This window comes from Leptosomus discolor, chromosome Z (genome assembly GCF_034619465.1).
Source record: "Leptosomus discolor isolate bLepDis1 chromosome Z, bLepDis1.hap2, whole genome shotgun sequence".
NCBI classification, from domain to species: Eukaryota; Metazoa; Chordata; class Aves; order Leptosomiformes; family Leptosomidae; genus Leptosomus; species Leptosomus discolor.
Genome location: NC_141419.1, coordinates 65424574 through 65440076, shown reverse-complemented (window position 1 = coordinate 65440076; position 15503 = coordinate 65424574).

The following is a 15503-nucleotide window of genomic DNA, read 5'->3' as shown; positions in this document are numbered from 1 at the left end:
ATACCTGGACAAAATATTTGCATTATTCTACATTAGATTTAACAATCATGTTGAGAACTCAGCAAATGTGCATTAAAGGCAGCTAAAAGCAAAATGCTACCAACCAGATCCCACATCCTAAGTACCCTCCAACTCTAACGCTCTTCTCACCTGCCCACAACGATGACTCAAAGGCTGTGCAGATTGCTGTCAGCAACAGCCTCACAGGTCTTGTCGGATGCCTTGTCACACATGTTATTTTTATCACCTCCTTCTCTACCGAAGATCTGAGTCCTTCTTATGAAATTTTATACTGGAATAGTCAGGAAAAATTTGCCACATCACTATTCCCTCCCTCTCCCTTTACCAAATCACTGATGAACCGATCATTGAAAAACACAGAAGCAAACCCAGATCCTTAAGATCTTGGCAGATTACCTCCCCTACTTGCTTTTATGATCTTCCCTATTGTTAAATTTCCAATGCATTCAGTTTAGGGAACTGGCTCATTTATTTCCTTGTTTTGTGAACAGACATCTGTTGAGTCCTCCCACAAGCAACACAGCAGTTTGGGATTTAAACTGTTCAGCAGTGGACACCAAAAGTTCCAGGCAGGCACTCATTGCCCATCACCACTGCCTAAAGTATGACAGGATTTGGTGGATCCTACCTCTCTCATTAGCACTCCATGGCGGGCTCCGCCTCTACCTGCAGGGGGACTGGACTGGGAAGACGAGCGAGCAGGGCAGGCGAACAGTGAGTTTCTTGCACTGCACACCTCCCATTGCAAACAAGCCTGCTTTCCACCATTTCAAGCCCAATGGAGCCACAGCTTTCAACACAGTGAAGGATCGTTAGCATTCAGCATCGCGGAGCATCTTCCTCCCACCACCAGTTTAAAGTGGCAGATTTTGCTGTCCCACAACAGCTTAGTCCTGGGTTAATTTAGGTACTAAACCTAGGCACATTCTGACATGAGATTAAATGTCCCTGACACCCCCAGATCCCAAACCTCATGCTCACACAAACCTCATGCAGGTGTTCTCCACTCTTCCATTCAATCAGCTGATGACAAAACCCACCCACACTAGAGACCCCTTTTCTGTAACAAATGTCTCCTACAGATGCTGTGTAGACAAGTACCAGAACTACTAATGAAAAATACAAAATAAAGACACAGCACTATAAATTTGGGTCAATTTTTCATTGACTTATTAGTGCAGTTTCCTGGACACTAGCCTGGAAATGAACAAAGAACAGCTGCTGCCTTCACAGACACCTTGCTGAAAGCAGCAGGCCACCCTACCCATCTCTGAAAAGACTGTCCTACACAGACCCTCAGGTTTACTGAAACACTGCGCAGTCATGGCAGGCTGCAGGATAAGCAGAGTCAATTTTTGTGTACTGCTTTCTGGATTGCTTTAAGCTACATTTCCAGCCCAAGAGTTGTTACGCTGCACTGCACTTACTTCCACATGGATATATCCTTTTACCAACTCCAGATAGGGCACATGGAATCACAGGGCTGCTGCAAACCATCCATAGAATCATAGAATCATTAGGTTGGAGGAGACCTTTAAGATCATCAAGTCTAACCGTCAACCTAATACCACCATGCTCACTAAACCATGTCCCAAAGTGCCACATCCACACATTTTTTGAACACCTCCAGGGACAGTGACTCCACCACTTCCCTGGGCAGCCTGTTCCAATGTTTGACCACTCCTTCAGTAAAGAAATTTTTCCTAATGTCCAATCTAAACCTCCCCTGGCTCAACTTGAGGCCATTTCCTCACACCCTGTCATTTGTTACTTGGGAGAAGAGATCGACGCCCACCTCACTACAATCTCCTTTCAGATAGTTGTAGAGAGCAACAAGGTCTTCCCTCAGTCTCCTCTTCTCCAGACTAAACAACCACAGGCTGAAAAGAGACCATGCCATCTAAATTTATACCTAAATCCTTACTATTCCCCTGCAAGTATATTTCTAATCACACTGTGAATTATGAAACTAATTTTTAAGGCTGCTTTTTTAATGTTTTCTTTGAAACCAGGGTGACAATGACAGTTAGGACAGCTATAACAAGAGTAACACTTTCATGCTGAAAATATCATGTTCATGATATTCTATGAAAGATGCATTATCCTACAAAGAGCTATTAGCAATATCTACCTCTTTTGAAAAGCAACTGTTTGTAAGTGGTGGTACTTAAATCTTGTTTCTTTGATAAACTAAAGCAGCAATGTACCTTTAAAAATTTAAGAGAAACAGCTCTGCATAAACTATACTAGTACTATACTATACTAGTACTGCAAGATCCTTGGCCAATACCCACAAGATTGGGATGAAAGAGGGCTCAGAGTTTTTACACACACTGGCTAAAACATGACCTCAGTCCAATCCTGTCTCAATGTAGCTCCAAAGATCTAGCGCATTGCACATTGCGTTACCTTGGGCTTTGTCCCAAACTCTTTGTGTTGTCCTGTTCACTGTCCTGCTGTCAGGATTTCACAGCATTCTTCCAACTCAGACCTTTCTGATATCTGATTCATGGCTGATTGCAGATTTTTTTTTCCTTTTTTTACCACACCATTCACCTGATGTGGTTTAGGATAACAAGCTCAGTTTAGAGTAACAAGCTCATTAATACTACTTTCACGTGACAGCGGTCAGTATGCCCTGACTCTTGAAACAATCACTAAGCACTTCCAACACAGTACATAAAAAGATAATTTGCCTAAATGCCCTCCTTGTCCAGTATCTATTCACATCAAAAGACTAGCTGGGATATGCAGTACAAAGCTGGATGGAAAGCTCATTGCTTTTTGTCCTGTACCCTGATGAAAAGCTCCCTTGAGTTTATTTGCAAAAGCTTGAGAACTAAGGGCTAGAGTCAATAAAAATTTCTTCCTGGTTTCAGCTTCACAGAGGCCTGTGCAAGCCCCAGCAACACAGAAAGCACACATGGCCTCACATGAAAGCAAACACAAGTTTGACTTGGACCTCGCTCCTACTGAAGTTTCGCCAATGACTTTGTTGTTGAGCCTACACTTACACTGGCAGGCTGCACCGCCAAAAACTTCACCAAAGACCCATCTCGTTAAAAATCCAATTTTCCATGTTTCAGGAAAGACTTCAAGGGAAGGACTGCCTCTTAAGGAGGAAGAAAGCTGAGAAATGTGTTCATGTGTGCACTTTCAAGACTACAACTGTTCTCTTCACAATGTACTTCTGGATTATATTTCGCATTTAAAGAGTGACTTGACATTAGATATACCCCAGATTGTTTATTTGTGTTAGCATGAAATGAGACTGGGCAGAAGACAGGCAAAAGAGCTTATTTAAACATTAGGCAAAAGAGAGCCTCTTTTTTGAAGGGTTATTTTGTTCAACAAATTTGTTTTGGATTTCAGGCAGAGAAGGAGGACAAGTTCTGGGAAGCCAGACAGCACATGTTTGTAACTTGTTCATTTTTCTTTCTGTCTTCCTTTTGAGGTTAACTTGAATTACAGTGTCTCAGAAAATCAAGAGTGGAGGAAACTCCAAGAATCAAGAACAAGCTCGTTTTAGTGCCTAATGCTGCTTCTTCCAGATTTCTCCATGGCTTTTTAATTAAACTCTGTTTAAGCTCGCATCCCAGGAAGATTTTACTTCCCACATCTTTTGTAGCTCTCAACTATTCTGCAGTCTTCAATATTTAGTTGTTTGTAGACACTCCAAACAAAAAAGAATATGTTTTATCCACTAAAATAAACTACTGCCATGTTTAAATGTTGTTTAAAGGTTGTTTCTGGCAGGACTCTGACAGATCAACCCCAAGTTAAGCCTCACTTCTGCAAGTTGCAAGGAACCATGCAGAAGTTTTGCATAAGCAGCAACATAAAGCTCTCTGAAAGCTGTGGCAAAAAAGGGCACAGCGCAACTGCCACAGTCATTAGCTGCAGCAATAACTCTGCAGTTTTCTTCAGCTATTATTTTTCTCTGCAATTTTCACACCACCTACCTTTCGACTGAAAATGAGTTTTTAAAAAGCCTCCTTTACCACAAACTGACCTTCCAGAACTTCAGCACAACCATTCTGAGTACTTGCACATCTCCAATCATCCAAGTATTGCAATGCCTTTTTCTCACCTCACTCTCTATGGTCTTCCTTGTTTGATGTGAACAACTGAGACACAGGTAAGTGACATGCCCCAAGTCCTAAACAGAAGCAAAAGTCTGCAGTTCCTGGACTAGAGATGCTATAGCAGGACTACCCAACCTCTCGCAAAGCATACATAAGGGAAAGACAGGATTGAAAGCTGCCAGGAAAAGATAAATTACCACAATCAGAAAAGATGTGCATAGCCTTAATCACAGGACTCTTGTAACTGTCTCAAATAGGCAACACTTAACATTTAACTTTCACTTTTATCTATCAATAACTATAAAATTATTTCCTGTAGATCAAACATCAGAACAGGCACACTCGCCTCAAAACACTTTCAAATACAAACATTCTGCCCACCAAAAACCAAAAACAAATGCACACTAAAAAAAGAGTGAAATCTGTGACCGCAGTAAGAAGAAAACTAACCATTTTACAGACCTAACACAAATGGCACAAAGGCAGGACTCCAGACAGCAGGACCATGCTTTTTCCTATATTAAAAACCCCACCTTTTTAAGTCTTACCAACCGCTGTAAGGAATCTAATTAAAAAAGAACAAAACATCAACATTGAAACCAGCTTTTTCTGCAGATTACAGTGCAGGAAGATCGTTATGTTCTCTTCCTTAAAACTGATCTGTGGTTAAACTGGGATTTCTGTGGAACCATGAAAATCAAAGGGCAGACTCTACTAAAAATGTTTTATAGCTGCCTGGTCACATACAGTGAACTGCCAAAAATTTGGCGTCAGTATTTTTATCTCTAGAAGTGGCTTGCAGAACTATTTCACTGCTAGCAGAGCAAACAGAATAGATTAGACAGACATCACTAGGTCACTGGCACTGTAACTAGGAGAGCAGGGAAAATATTTTGAAAAATTAACATCGTCCTGTCTTCCTGAAGTTTAGGAGAAAAAAAAAAAAAAGTATTTCCTTGGAAGAAAAACTGGGGGTTTGATTTTCCTTATTGGAAAAAAGAAACTTTTGCAGCTTTATAAATGGCCTTGTGAACATTTTCTTTCCAAACCAGCTAGGCAAAACAGGAAGGAATTAGAAATGTCTAAAGACACATGCCCAGCTAACATTGTCACATGCCCAACAGTAACAGCATTCAGCTCCTAGACTCTCTCCCAAGATGTACCGGGTTGCTGACTCTGAGGATGACAATGACTGGCAATAATACTTATGCTTAATATTGAAAGGAAAAAAAAAATGCTTTTTTGTTGCTTTCCATTTTGTTTCTTTCATTCATTCTCCCCAACTCTCAATTTTTTCAGTGTGTTTTCATTCAATGAAAAAAAAAAAAAAAAATGTATTGTAAACACAAAACAGAGCTCTCACAATTTCCAGGGGAGACACAGAGAGGAGGAAGAAGACTGGCAGGTGTGACTAGCACTGAACTCAAGAGTCTCCACACAACCCCTTGTTCAGTCTAGTCTAGCATCCTGTTGTACCCCCCAGTTTCCTCCTATTCCTTCAATTCTTTAATATGGCAAACCCAAAAACCATCACCTGTAGTTTATATGGCTTCTTATGGGGCCATCCAATAATAATGTATTTCTATAAACACATTAGCAACAAAAGGAGAGCTAGGGAGAATCTCCAGCCCTTATTAGATGAGGTTGACATGGGAAGGATGAGGACCATAGTGACAAAGGAAGGATGAGGAAAAGGCTGAGGTACTTAATCATAGAACGGTTCAGGTTGGAAGTGACCTGAAAGATCATCTAGTCCAACCTGCCTTCTTTGACTTAGTGTTTAATAGTAAGACCAGATGTTCCCCAGGTACACAGCCCCCTGAGCTGGAAGACGGGGACAGGGAGCAGAATGAAGCCCCCATAATCCAAGGGGAAATGTTAGTGACTTGAGACACTACTTAGACACATACAAGTCTAAGGGACCAGACGGGATCCACCGAAGGGTACTGAGGGAGCTGGCGGAAGTGCTCACCAAGCCGCCTTCCATGATTTATCAGCAGTCCTGGCTAACCGGGGAGGTCCCAGTTGACTGGAGGTTAGCAAATGTGACACCCATCTATAAGAAGGGCCAGAAGGAGGATCTGGGGAACTACAGACCTGTCAGTCTGACCTTGCTGCCAGAGCTGGTTATGGGGCAGATCATCTTGAGTGCCATCACGCAGCACATACAGGACAACCAGGTGATCAGATGCAGTCAGCATGGGTTTACGAAACGCAGGTCCTGCTTGACTAACTGGATCTCCTTCTATGACAAGGTGACCCACTTAGTGGATGAGGGAAACACTGTGGATGTTGTGTACCTAGACTCTAGTTAAGTCTTTGACACTGTTCCCCACAGCATCTTCCTGGAGAGACTGGCTGCTCATGGCTTGGATGGGTGTGCTCCTCGCTGTGTGAAAAACTGGCTGGATGGCTGGGCCCAAAGTGTTGTGGTGAATGGAGGTAAATCCAGTTGGTAGCCAGTCGCAAGTGGTGTTCCCCAGGGCTCAGTTATCTGGGCCAATTCTGTTTCACATATTTATCAATGACCTAGACAAGGGGATCAAGTGGTCCCTCAGTAAGTTTGCAGACGACACCAAGCTGGGTGAGAGTATTGATCTGCTCAAGGGTAGGAAGGATCTACAGAGGGATCTGGACAAGCTGGACTGATGGGCCAAAGCCAACTGTATGAGCTTCAACAAGGCCAAGTGCCGGGGTCCTGCACTTGAGTCACAACAACCCCATGCAGCGCTACAGGCTTGAGGAGGAGTGGCTGGAAAGCTGCCCAGAGAAAAAGGACCTGGGGGTGCTGGTCGACAGCCGGCTGAACATGAGCCGGCAGTGTGCCCAGGTGGCCAAGTAGGCCAACAGCATCCTGGCCTGGATCAGCAATAGTGTGGCCAGCAGGAGCAGGGAGGTGATCGTGCCCCTGTACTGGGCACTGGTGAGGCCGCACCTCGAATACTGTGTGTGGTTTTGGGCCCCTCACTACAAGAAGGCCATTGAGGTGCTGGAGCGTGTCCAGAGGAGGGCAACGAAGATGGTGAGGGGTCTGGAGAACAGGTCTGATGAGGAGCAGCTGAGGGAACTGGCGTTGTTTAGCCTGGAGAAAAGGAGGCTGTAGCAAGGTGAGGGTCAGTCTCTTCTCCCAAATAACAAGCGACAGGACATGAGAAAATGGCCTTAAGTTGGCCCAGGGGAGGTTTAGATTGGACCTGGAAATTTCTTCACTGAAAGGGCTGTCAAGCTTTGGAACAGGCTGCCCGGGGAAATGGTGGAGCCACCATCCCTGGAGGTATTTAAAAGACATGTAAATGTGGTGCTTAGGGACATGGTTTAGTGGTGGACTTGGCAGTGCTAGGTTAAGGGTTGGACTTGATAATCTTAAAGGTCTTTTCCAACTTAAATGATTCTATGATTCCATGATTCCCACTCCAACATTCACAGGGGCAGGACCCTAGTGACTCTCCAGTGATCCTAGAGGAGAAGAAGACTCTTGCACAAAAAATTGAACTATAATTCTCAAAATTGAACTACAAGACTCAAATGGTGCCTAAGGCAGCCAGGTCCCAACTCAAAGATGAAGACGACAAAGAGCAAGGAGAGTTGGTACCCTTTTAGCATCCTACCGACTGTTGCAAGCACTCCTGCAAAGCTACTCCCAAAACTTCGTTGTGTGTGGGGCAAGAGCCAGAATGGTCAATACCTTTGAAAGGTGAGGCTGGGGAAGAAAACAGAGAGCAGGAACAGCAGAGCCCTTCCAGGAGCCACCCGTTCTTTAAAAGGTCCCTTCCAACCTAAAATATTCCATGATGAGATTAATTTTTAGTAAAGGTTTCTAAAAGCAAGAACCACGTGGAAAAAAAAGTGACAAGTGGGAGAATTTGTACCCATTCAAAAAGCACTCACATTCTTACTCTTAGAAGTCCTCTTTGATTTACGCATCCAAATTCCCAGTGAGATTCCAGAGTTTGCTCATTTCTATTCATTCTTCTTCACTCAATCCCCTCCACTGGTTTCCCTCTTCCTCTCCCCCACTGACAACCATTTCCATTTCTCTCTTTACCCCCTACTATGCGCTTTTCCTGCCAAAAACATTCCCATTTAACAACATTGCCAAGCAAACCATTTTTTAAAAAGTAGTTTAAAACAATCCAGGGTAATAAAACTATGGTATTTAGCCATACGGTTATATGTGTCAGGTTAGAATATATACTGAATTTTACATTCAAACAAACAAATAAAACCAGCTTAAGTTAAGTTATAGATTTCTGGATGTCACCAAACTATTTCCACCCTCCTTCGTCTCTCCCCACTTCCACCTTTTATTGCACACCCAATAGCCCACTCACTCCCCAGCCTGCACTTCAGCCCCTTCAGACCTCACACATGGTGCTGACTGGAAGGGTTTCAGCCAACTCGAGTATGCAACTGGGAGATGGGCAAGGAGAGCCCATGGTGCAGCTGGCAGCAAGTTCATGTTCCAGTCCTTACATAAAGGAAACACATTCTCAATTACAGTGACTTACTTATAAAACAAGTAAAACCAATTTTGCTGAAGCTTCTCTGCAACTTCTTAAATGTACTACAAGGTAATCAGAATTTAGGAAAGAGCCAGAGGGTTGATTCTTTTTCAGATAAGAGGTACAACAGGGAATTTTTCTTAGTTTAATATAAACTAAGCCTGTGCTCAGGACAAAAAGTATTTATATACGTGTATATGTACACATATATGTATATCTAACCATTTATATTCATATTTGTAATTCTACTTTATAAATACATAAGATGCCTAAGAAAATATATTTAAATCAAATTTTACACACCTAAATCTTGTTCCAAGTTATATGCAAATTCACCATTTTTTTTACCCAAAAGCTCCTCTAAGAATCTATACTCTACCAGTCCTAACAGTATGAAACATGGCAGAAGTCAGTTGCTTGTTGCCTGCAGAGGACTCAGGATCTGCTGCAGCTGCCTATCCAAGCATCAGAGAGGAGACTGAGCTGGTCTTAAGCCAGAGGGCCTGGCTCCTGTTCCAGCTGTCATAAGCAGCACTGTGCAAATGATGCCTTAGAAGGAAAAGGCATTTCAGGGGTCAGAAAAAGAAGTATCAGCTATAATTTCAGGGTGGAGAACGTCCACTGTCAGCTTTTAAGCTACCTTATGTTTCCTCCAGATGGTATTACTGGAGCAGAGACTGGAACAGATGTGGCTTCAGATTAGCAAACCACAATCACTCCCTAATGGCTCCACATCCTTCTATGCTGAGATATAGTTCACTGCTTTGGTCTTGCCTGATGAAAATGATTAGGTCATATGGGCACAAACATCTCATGCATATGCACTGCATTTTTGAGCAAGGCAAAGACTGCTATGCTGTCCTATGTTTAAAAGCACAGAAGTCAGGAAAACTCTGAATACTAATATCTTTGCTACTACTCCCAATTCCCTTATGCAGTTCCCATATTCCTTGGATGGGAGAGCGAGACAAACATGATTAAATGGTTGAAGCACAGGCATTTGGCATAACAATTACTAGAAAAACGGATAACTAGATGATGATTTTAGTGACAGGTTATTAAAATAGTCTATCAACTTCTTATCTTACAACTGTGTCTCTGAGTTTACATCAGCTCATTTCCCTCTATGATATACCACCCCCATTCATGCATGTATATTCCCTCCCTTTTCATAAACACAGTGCGATTCTTCATTTCGCAGCTGCCAAAGTTTGCATATGGGCTGCCTGAATGCCACCACTTGGGCTGTTCTTTCTGAGCTCAGCACTGGACCACGAGCAAGTGATGCCAGCCTGGCAGTCTCTGCCTGGCACAGCAGCTGCCACTAGCAGAGCTACTTGTCTTTTTCCACCTTGCTGTGCTTTGCACGAGCCCATGTTTGCACACATGTTCTTGGAGCTTCCCCCAAACTTGAAGATACTCACCTTTCCATTTGAGTTTCAGTCTCTAAATGTACTGTCTAGTGCAACTGGCTATATTCTCCTAACAGCCCCATAACTCACTGCTGTGGCACCTAAACATTTCTCCATCCTTCATTTAATCTTCAGTCATATATGTTGTCTCTATCAGAAATTATTTTTTATTATGGTTGTTCCTACAACAGTTAATATACTACTGAAAAATTATAGGGTATCATGATACTGTTGGATACACCATCTACCTATACTAGAGATGCTTTGGTTCCCTCTTTGACATAGGTATAACTGACCAATCTTTTGCCAGGCTAGGCTGCCAGATCAATGACCTTCACCCCTTTTAAAGAAACTGCCTTGTGTGTATTTGGCACCACAGTATACACCAATAGCTTTTGGGAAGTCAAAATGGTTAATTATTTCTTACCTATGCCCAACAAGACATGATCTTCATACTCTTCAGAAGGTACCACTGAGTCTCTGAAAGGCTAGAAACAGAAAACTTGAGCTGTATCTTTGAAGACAAATAGTTGCATTTGCACTTAGTTACAAGCTGTGCTACAGGCTTTCAGAATTCAGTGCAAACACTATCAAGCAGCACAAGTCACTTAATTTTAGCCATTTTAATAAATGCAACAGATACGGCATGCCTGCCACTCCCACACTCTAAGATATGAACATGAACCCTATGGACTCAAACTCTAAACATAACTGGAGACCTAACCTATCTCACTTTCCATTCAAACTCCAATTTTCAGCTTGCTCTTCTCATACAAAGTTTAGCTATGCCCTGACTAGCCAATACACAGCGTTTTGGAGGACAGAGCACTATATTGCTAAGATGCCTCCTTCTCTAATGCCTGAGCTGTTCACACCTGTAGAAATATCATGTGTCAGTTCATTCTTTATATACTCAACTATGGCCTTTCTACTACACCAAAACAAGACCAGAACCTTTTGCCCCCAGCAAGACTCATGAGTAGCAATATTCTGCCCCAACATGTATTTTCATAGACTCCAAAATATGTGCATGCTGCAGAGACATAATTCTAGATGACACAGGTCACAACAGCAACATGTGAATCCCAAACAAATGGTCAAGCTTCTGCATAACTGGCAATTAAAAAAATAACTTAAGTGGTCATCACTTCTATAACAATAACCAAACAAAAGTGTCAGCCCAAAAACATTCCACTAAATTCAAATGTTATTTAAAAAAATCAATAGTCATTGGCTATTGAGAAGATATCACCTTTTCCAGATTTGCCAGACTTTACCAGATTTTGTTTCTGTTAACCTAAATAGTTATTTTAGCTACACACCCCATTGAGCTAATAATCAAGCTCCTGCTTTAAAAGATGATAAAAAACCATTAAGATTTTCTGTTTTGTAAACAGATACATATAAATAAAAAGCAGAATGTAAGACTAGAGATCAAATACAACTGACTAACCACAAATATTTGACTCTCACAAATATTGGTGCCCCCCCAAAAGCCGTTAGATATCTCCACATAGAAGACAACGGGAATTGCCAGATTTTTTACAGCAAGCATTTCTCCCAGTTAAGTCCAGTTAAGGACTCACCGTCACTCACAAGGTCTCTCTCTGAGACTAACTCCTCAGATGTAAGAAATCATGCCATCTCAAGAACGGAGCTTGTGCAAGACAGGTTGGGCTCCCCCGAGACTGACAGCTGAGCTGCAAGCTCCCTGAAGACACTGAGGTTCACCATAAACACAAGAGCTTTCTGGTCCAGAATCAGAGCTTGCTTCTCCAGCCCAGCTTTCCGACCCACAATCACATAACAGGTTCCTTCGAATAATAATCATCTACATACGTAACTACTCCCACAGGATAGGAACGTGCAGGAAATGTTGTCTGGCCGGCATTAGTCACCTTATTTATTTGTTAGCTCTGGAAGGTGCTCAGATAGCCAAGCAGAGGTTGCTGCTTCCCAACCTAAATGAATATTAGCTATTTCTATAAGGAGAAATCTGTACCTTCGTATCATCCTGTGACAATTCATCAGATGCCAAGTTCACTGGACCTGTAAAAGCAAAGATTCCTGCCTTTAATAACAAGCAAATTCAGTTGGGGTCTGCTTTGGCTTCTGCTGCTGGTCTCTCCTTTTTCAAATAGGAAGGGAGACACAAGGGGCAGGCAAACAGGCAGGCGCGCCAGAACAACGGACATGGGCAGCCCACGCACCTCCCCACAGCGGCGTTCCTGTGGGCAGCGTGCGAGCTGGATGCACAACAAGTGCTATGTTATTGTCACAGTTATGTTCAGGGTAGGCAAGCATGGCGATTTGTCAGCCAGCTGCTGAACCCCCACATGCTCAGAAAATCAACAATTCTAGCACCATGCCTCACAACAACTCTGCAGAGCAGCTGGGCTCTGCAATTCTTCTGCACAGCTTCATGCACTTTCTGAAATTAGATCTTGCATTTTCACCCCAAAAAGTAAAAAATAACTTCATTTCTGTCACTTTTTTTTTTAATGGTCTCTTTCCAGGGCTGTGGGGAAACACACAGCACAGGCAAAACAAGGACAACTTGCAAGTCTTGCCCAAACACAGCCTCAAGGACTACTGTGGAACAGTAAAGAGGAGTAATCTGGCTACAAGAATGCAAGTGAACATCAGCATCACCCAGGCTTCCAGGAACGTTATTATTTAGTAAATATATTCTAAATAATAATAATTATATAGCCAGAGTTATACTGGAAAACACGTTTCATTTTCTACTGAATCTTTCAACTGAAGGTTCACATCTGTTCTCAGATTCACAAATCTCTCTCCATTCTCCAGCTTCAACAAATAAACTATGACTCAGCAGCCAGTATAGGGTGGTTTGGGGGACTTCCTTGAGGAATGTGGGATCTGGGGACCTCTGTCCTTTCTTGGCATTGCACAAAGTTGATACTCAAGTTTTTTAAAAAATTACCTGTACCAATATATCTTTGGAAAAACAATTCAAAAACAGCTGCCTATTATCTAAATCACACAATCTTCAGCAACAAGAACCCTACCTAACTGCAGATCTCTGCGAGATTAAATTCTGGGATGAAATTCTGGGATGCAATTACGGGCCCACTGCAATCAGGTCTCTGACCTCAGTAATCCCCCAAACACTGGCTGGAGTTAGGACCGGCTCCACGATGATCAGTCTTGATTGTTAATATTTAATGAATCCACCTTCTTTAATTAACATTCTGCAGCAGTCACACATATCCCTCCCCTTGCACTTTAACAGAGTGCAATCACAGCACAAAATCACTAGTGCCATCAAACAAAGCATCCCAGGCATCACCTTTCAGCTAGAAGGAACAAACTATTTATTCTGTACCTGTAACTGCAGAAATTTACTTTAAAAGCTTCAGTGGGAAGATTTTTTTTCACAGTATTGCTGTGCAATTGTCATTATTATTATTATCGAGCTTCACAGTTCTCAGAAGCAAAAAGCTGTTTGCTCTGTATCTAATATCCTGTAGAAACAAGTGGCTTACACTCCAGATAACAGTATTCAGTCAATTCATGGGCATGGAATTCCAAGGTCAGAAAACAGAAAAAAAAGCACAAACTACTGAATTAGCCAAAATACCATCTATTTCACCTTTTGGTCTGCATCCTCACTGGATAATGTATCACTCCATGTATTTGAATTTAATTAAGTTGCTACGGGAGACTCACTGCTAAGCTAGTAGCATCACCTTACACTGACCCACTGCTTTCATATGACTGCATTTCACAAGAAGCAACATACTGCTATAGCAACCTCTACTCAATAATAGCTCAAGGCTTCTGATAGCATTGTGTTTTAAAGGTCTGTTAATCTTGACTTTAGGCCCACTCAGAAGTTAGTAGTTACTACTTCTTGGAACAGCAGCAGTTTTAAAATCTGAGGGGGATTCTTTCATGACATGAATACCCCAAATTAATGTCCTGAGCTTAGCAGCCACTTTATAAAGGAGTTCACTGAATGCAACTGAGAATGTAGTAAAAAGTACTTTATCAATCATTTCATATCATTTCTGCTTCTAGCAACAATAATTTTCACTCAATCTTTAAAAAAGTGCTTTTGGTCTCCTGAATGCTGGCGAAAGGAGCGTGTAAGACAGGCTACTAGACACCAGTAACAATCATTCATGATTTTTCAGTATCTGGATTTGGTGGCGGTTAGCAAAAGTGGCCAAGGAAAAGAGGTCTCGTTTATAGAAGTATGGTTACCAATGACAGTATCAAAACCCAAGAAGATTAAAAACTTTGCTGCCCCTCAGTGTACAAACAATAGTTACAGGCTCCTCATGTCTACGGCTAGATAACACAGAGTGTAAAACATGCAAGCATGATTACTACAATTTGTTTGTACAGGTCCTTGATGCTACCAAAACATGACATACATTCCTGCTGCTGAGATGAAACATTTAAAAAAAAAAAAAAAAAACAACAAACAAACAACAGGAACAAAGTAACTCTTACGCATAAAGGCATAAAAGTATAGCTTCCACTGAAATCAAAAATAGGTAGGTGTGCTTGTGCCAATATTCATGCCAAACGTGCCTGGCATAAAGAGACGATGAGAAGCTTTACAACCAGAACGCAAAATGAGACTAGACATCCTGAACTGGTGATTCTCTCTCCGACCAATCAATATCCACTGATGTTCATTACCTGCAAGTCAGCCTGAATTAAAACTGCTTCTAGTGAAAAATATCAAAGTAATGATCACCTAGAAGTTGTATTGCCCAAGTTACTGCCACATATAGTGCTACCAATCCAGGCCATTCACCTTCTGTCTCTGAGGAGCAGCATAAAGATCACACTGGTCAGAGTACGGCACTCAGATGAATACCCAGTCAATGCATTTGTACACTGCATCATCAAAGCAATTCACAAACCTCACATGGTAAATTGCCACTTACACTTACAGTAACAGATGCATAGTTTGCAACTGCTAACAACCGCTTATCATTTCTCTGAAAATTTACCTTCTCATGGCAGAAAACTTGTTGCCTGAATGCTGCTGAAAAAGTTGGGTATAAAATTCCTTTTCCAGCACTAATAATGGCAGCCTACATGTTTAAACATGAACTACATGACGACTGTGTCCCCATTTAATCCATTCACTTGAACTTACTAGGTGATGCCACTTGGAACGGCAGTCCCATTCCTTTCCCTCGGTCTGGTCGTGATCCTGTTGGCAGTTTATGCAAGTGCTCACATTTCAGCTGGCCTCAGTAGGGCCACCTCCAGCACAGCCACTAAGCAAGACCCAGCCTCTTGCAGAGCTCACAGTTTTCAGGATATTGCTTCATCCAAATATGCAGTGCCAGCCACATAAGCAAATGGTCAACCGATGAAAACTTTTAATTAATTCCTAACAACCATATGTAAATGCCCAAAGTGTTGTACTCCTGATGCTGAAGAATGACTTTTTTTGTGATTTTCTTTTAAGCTCTAAGAGATTTTTGCTCCAAGGT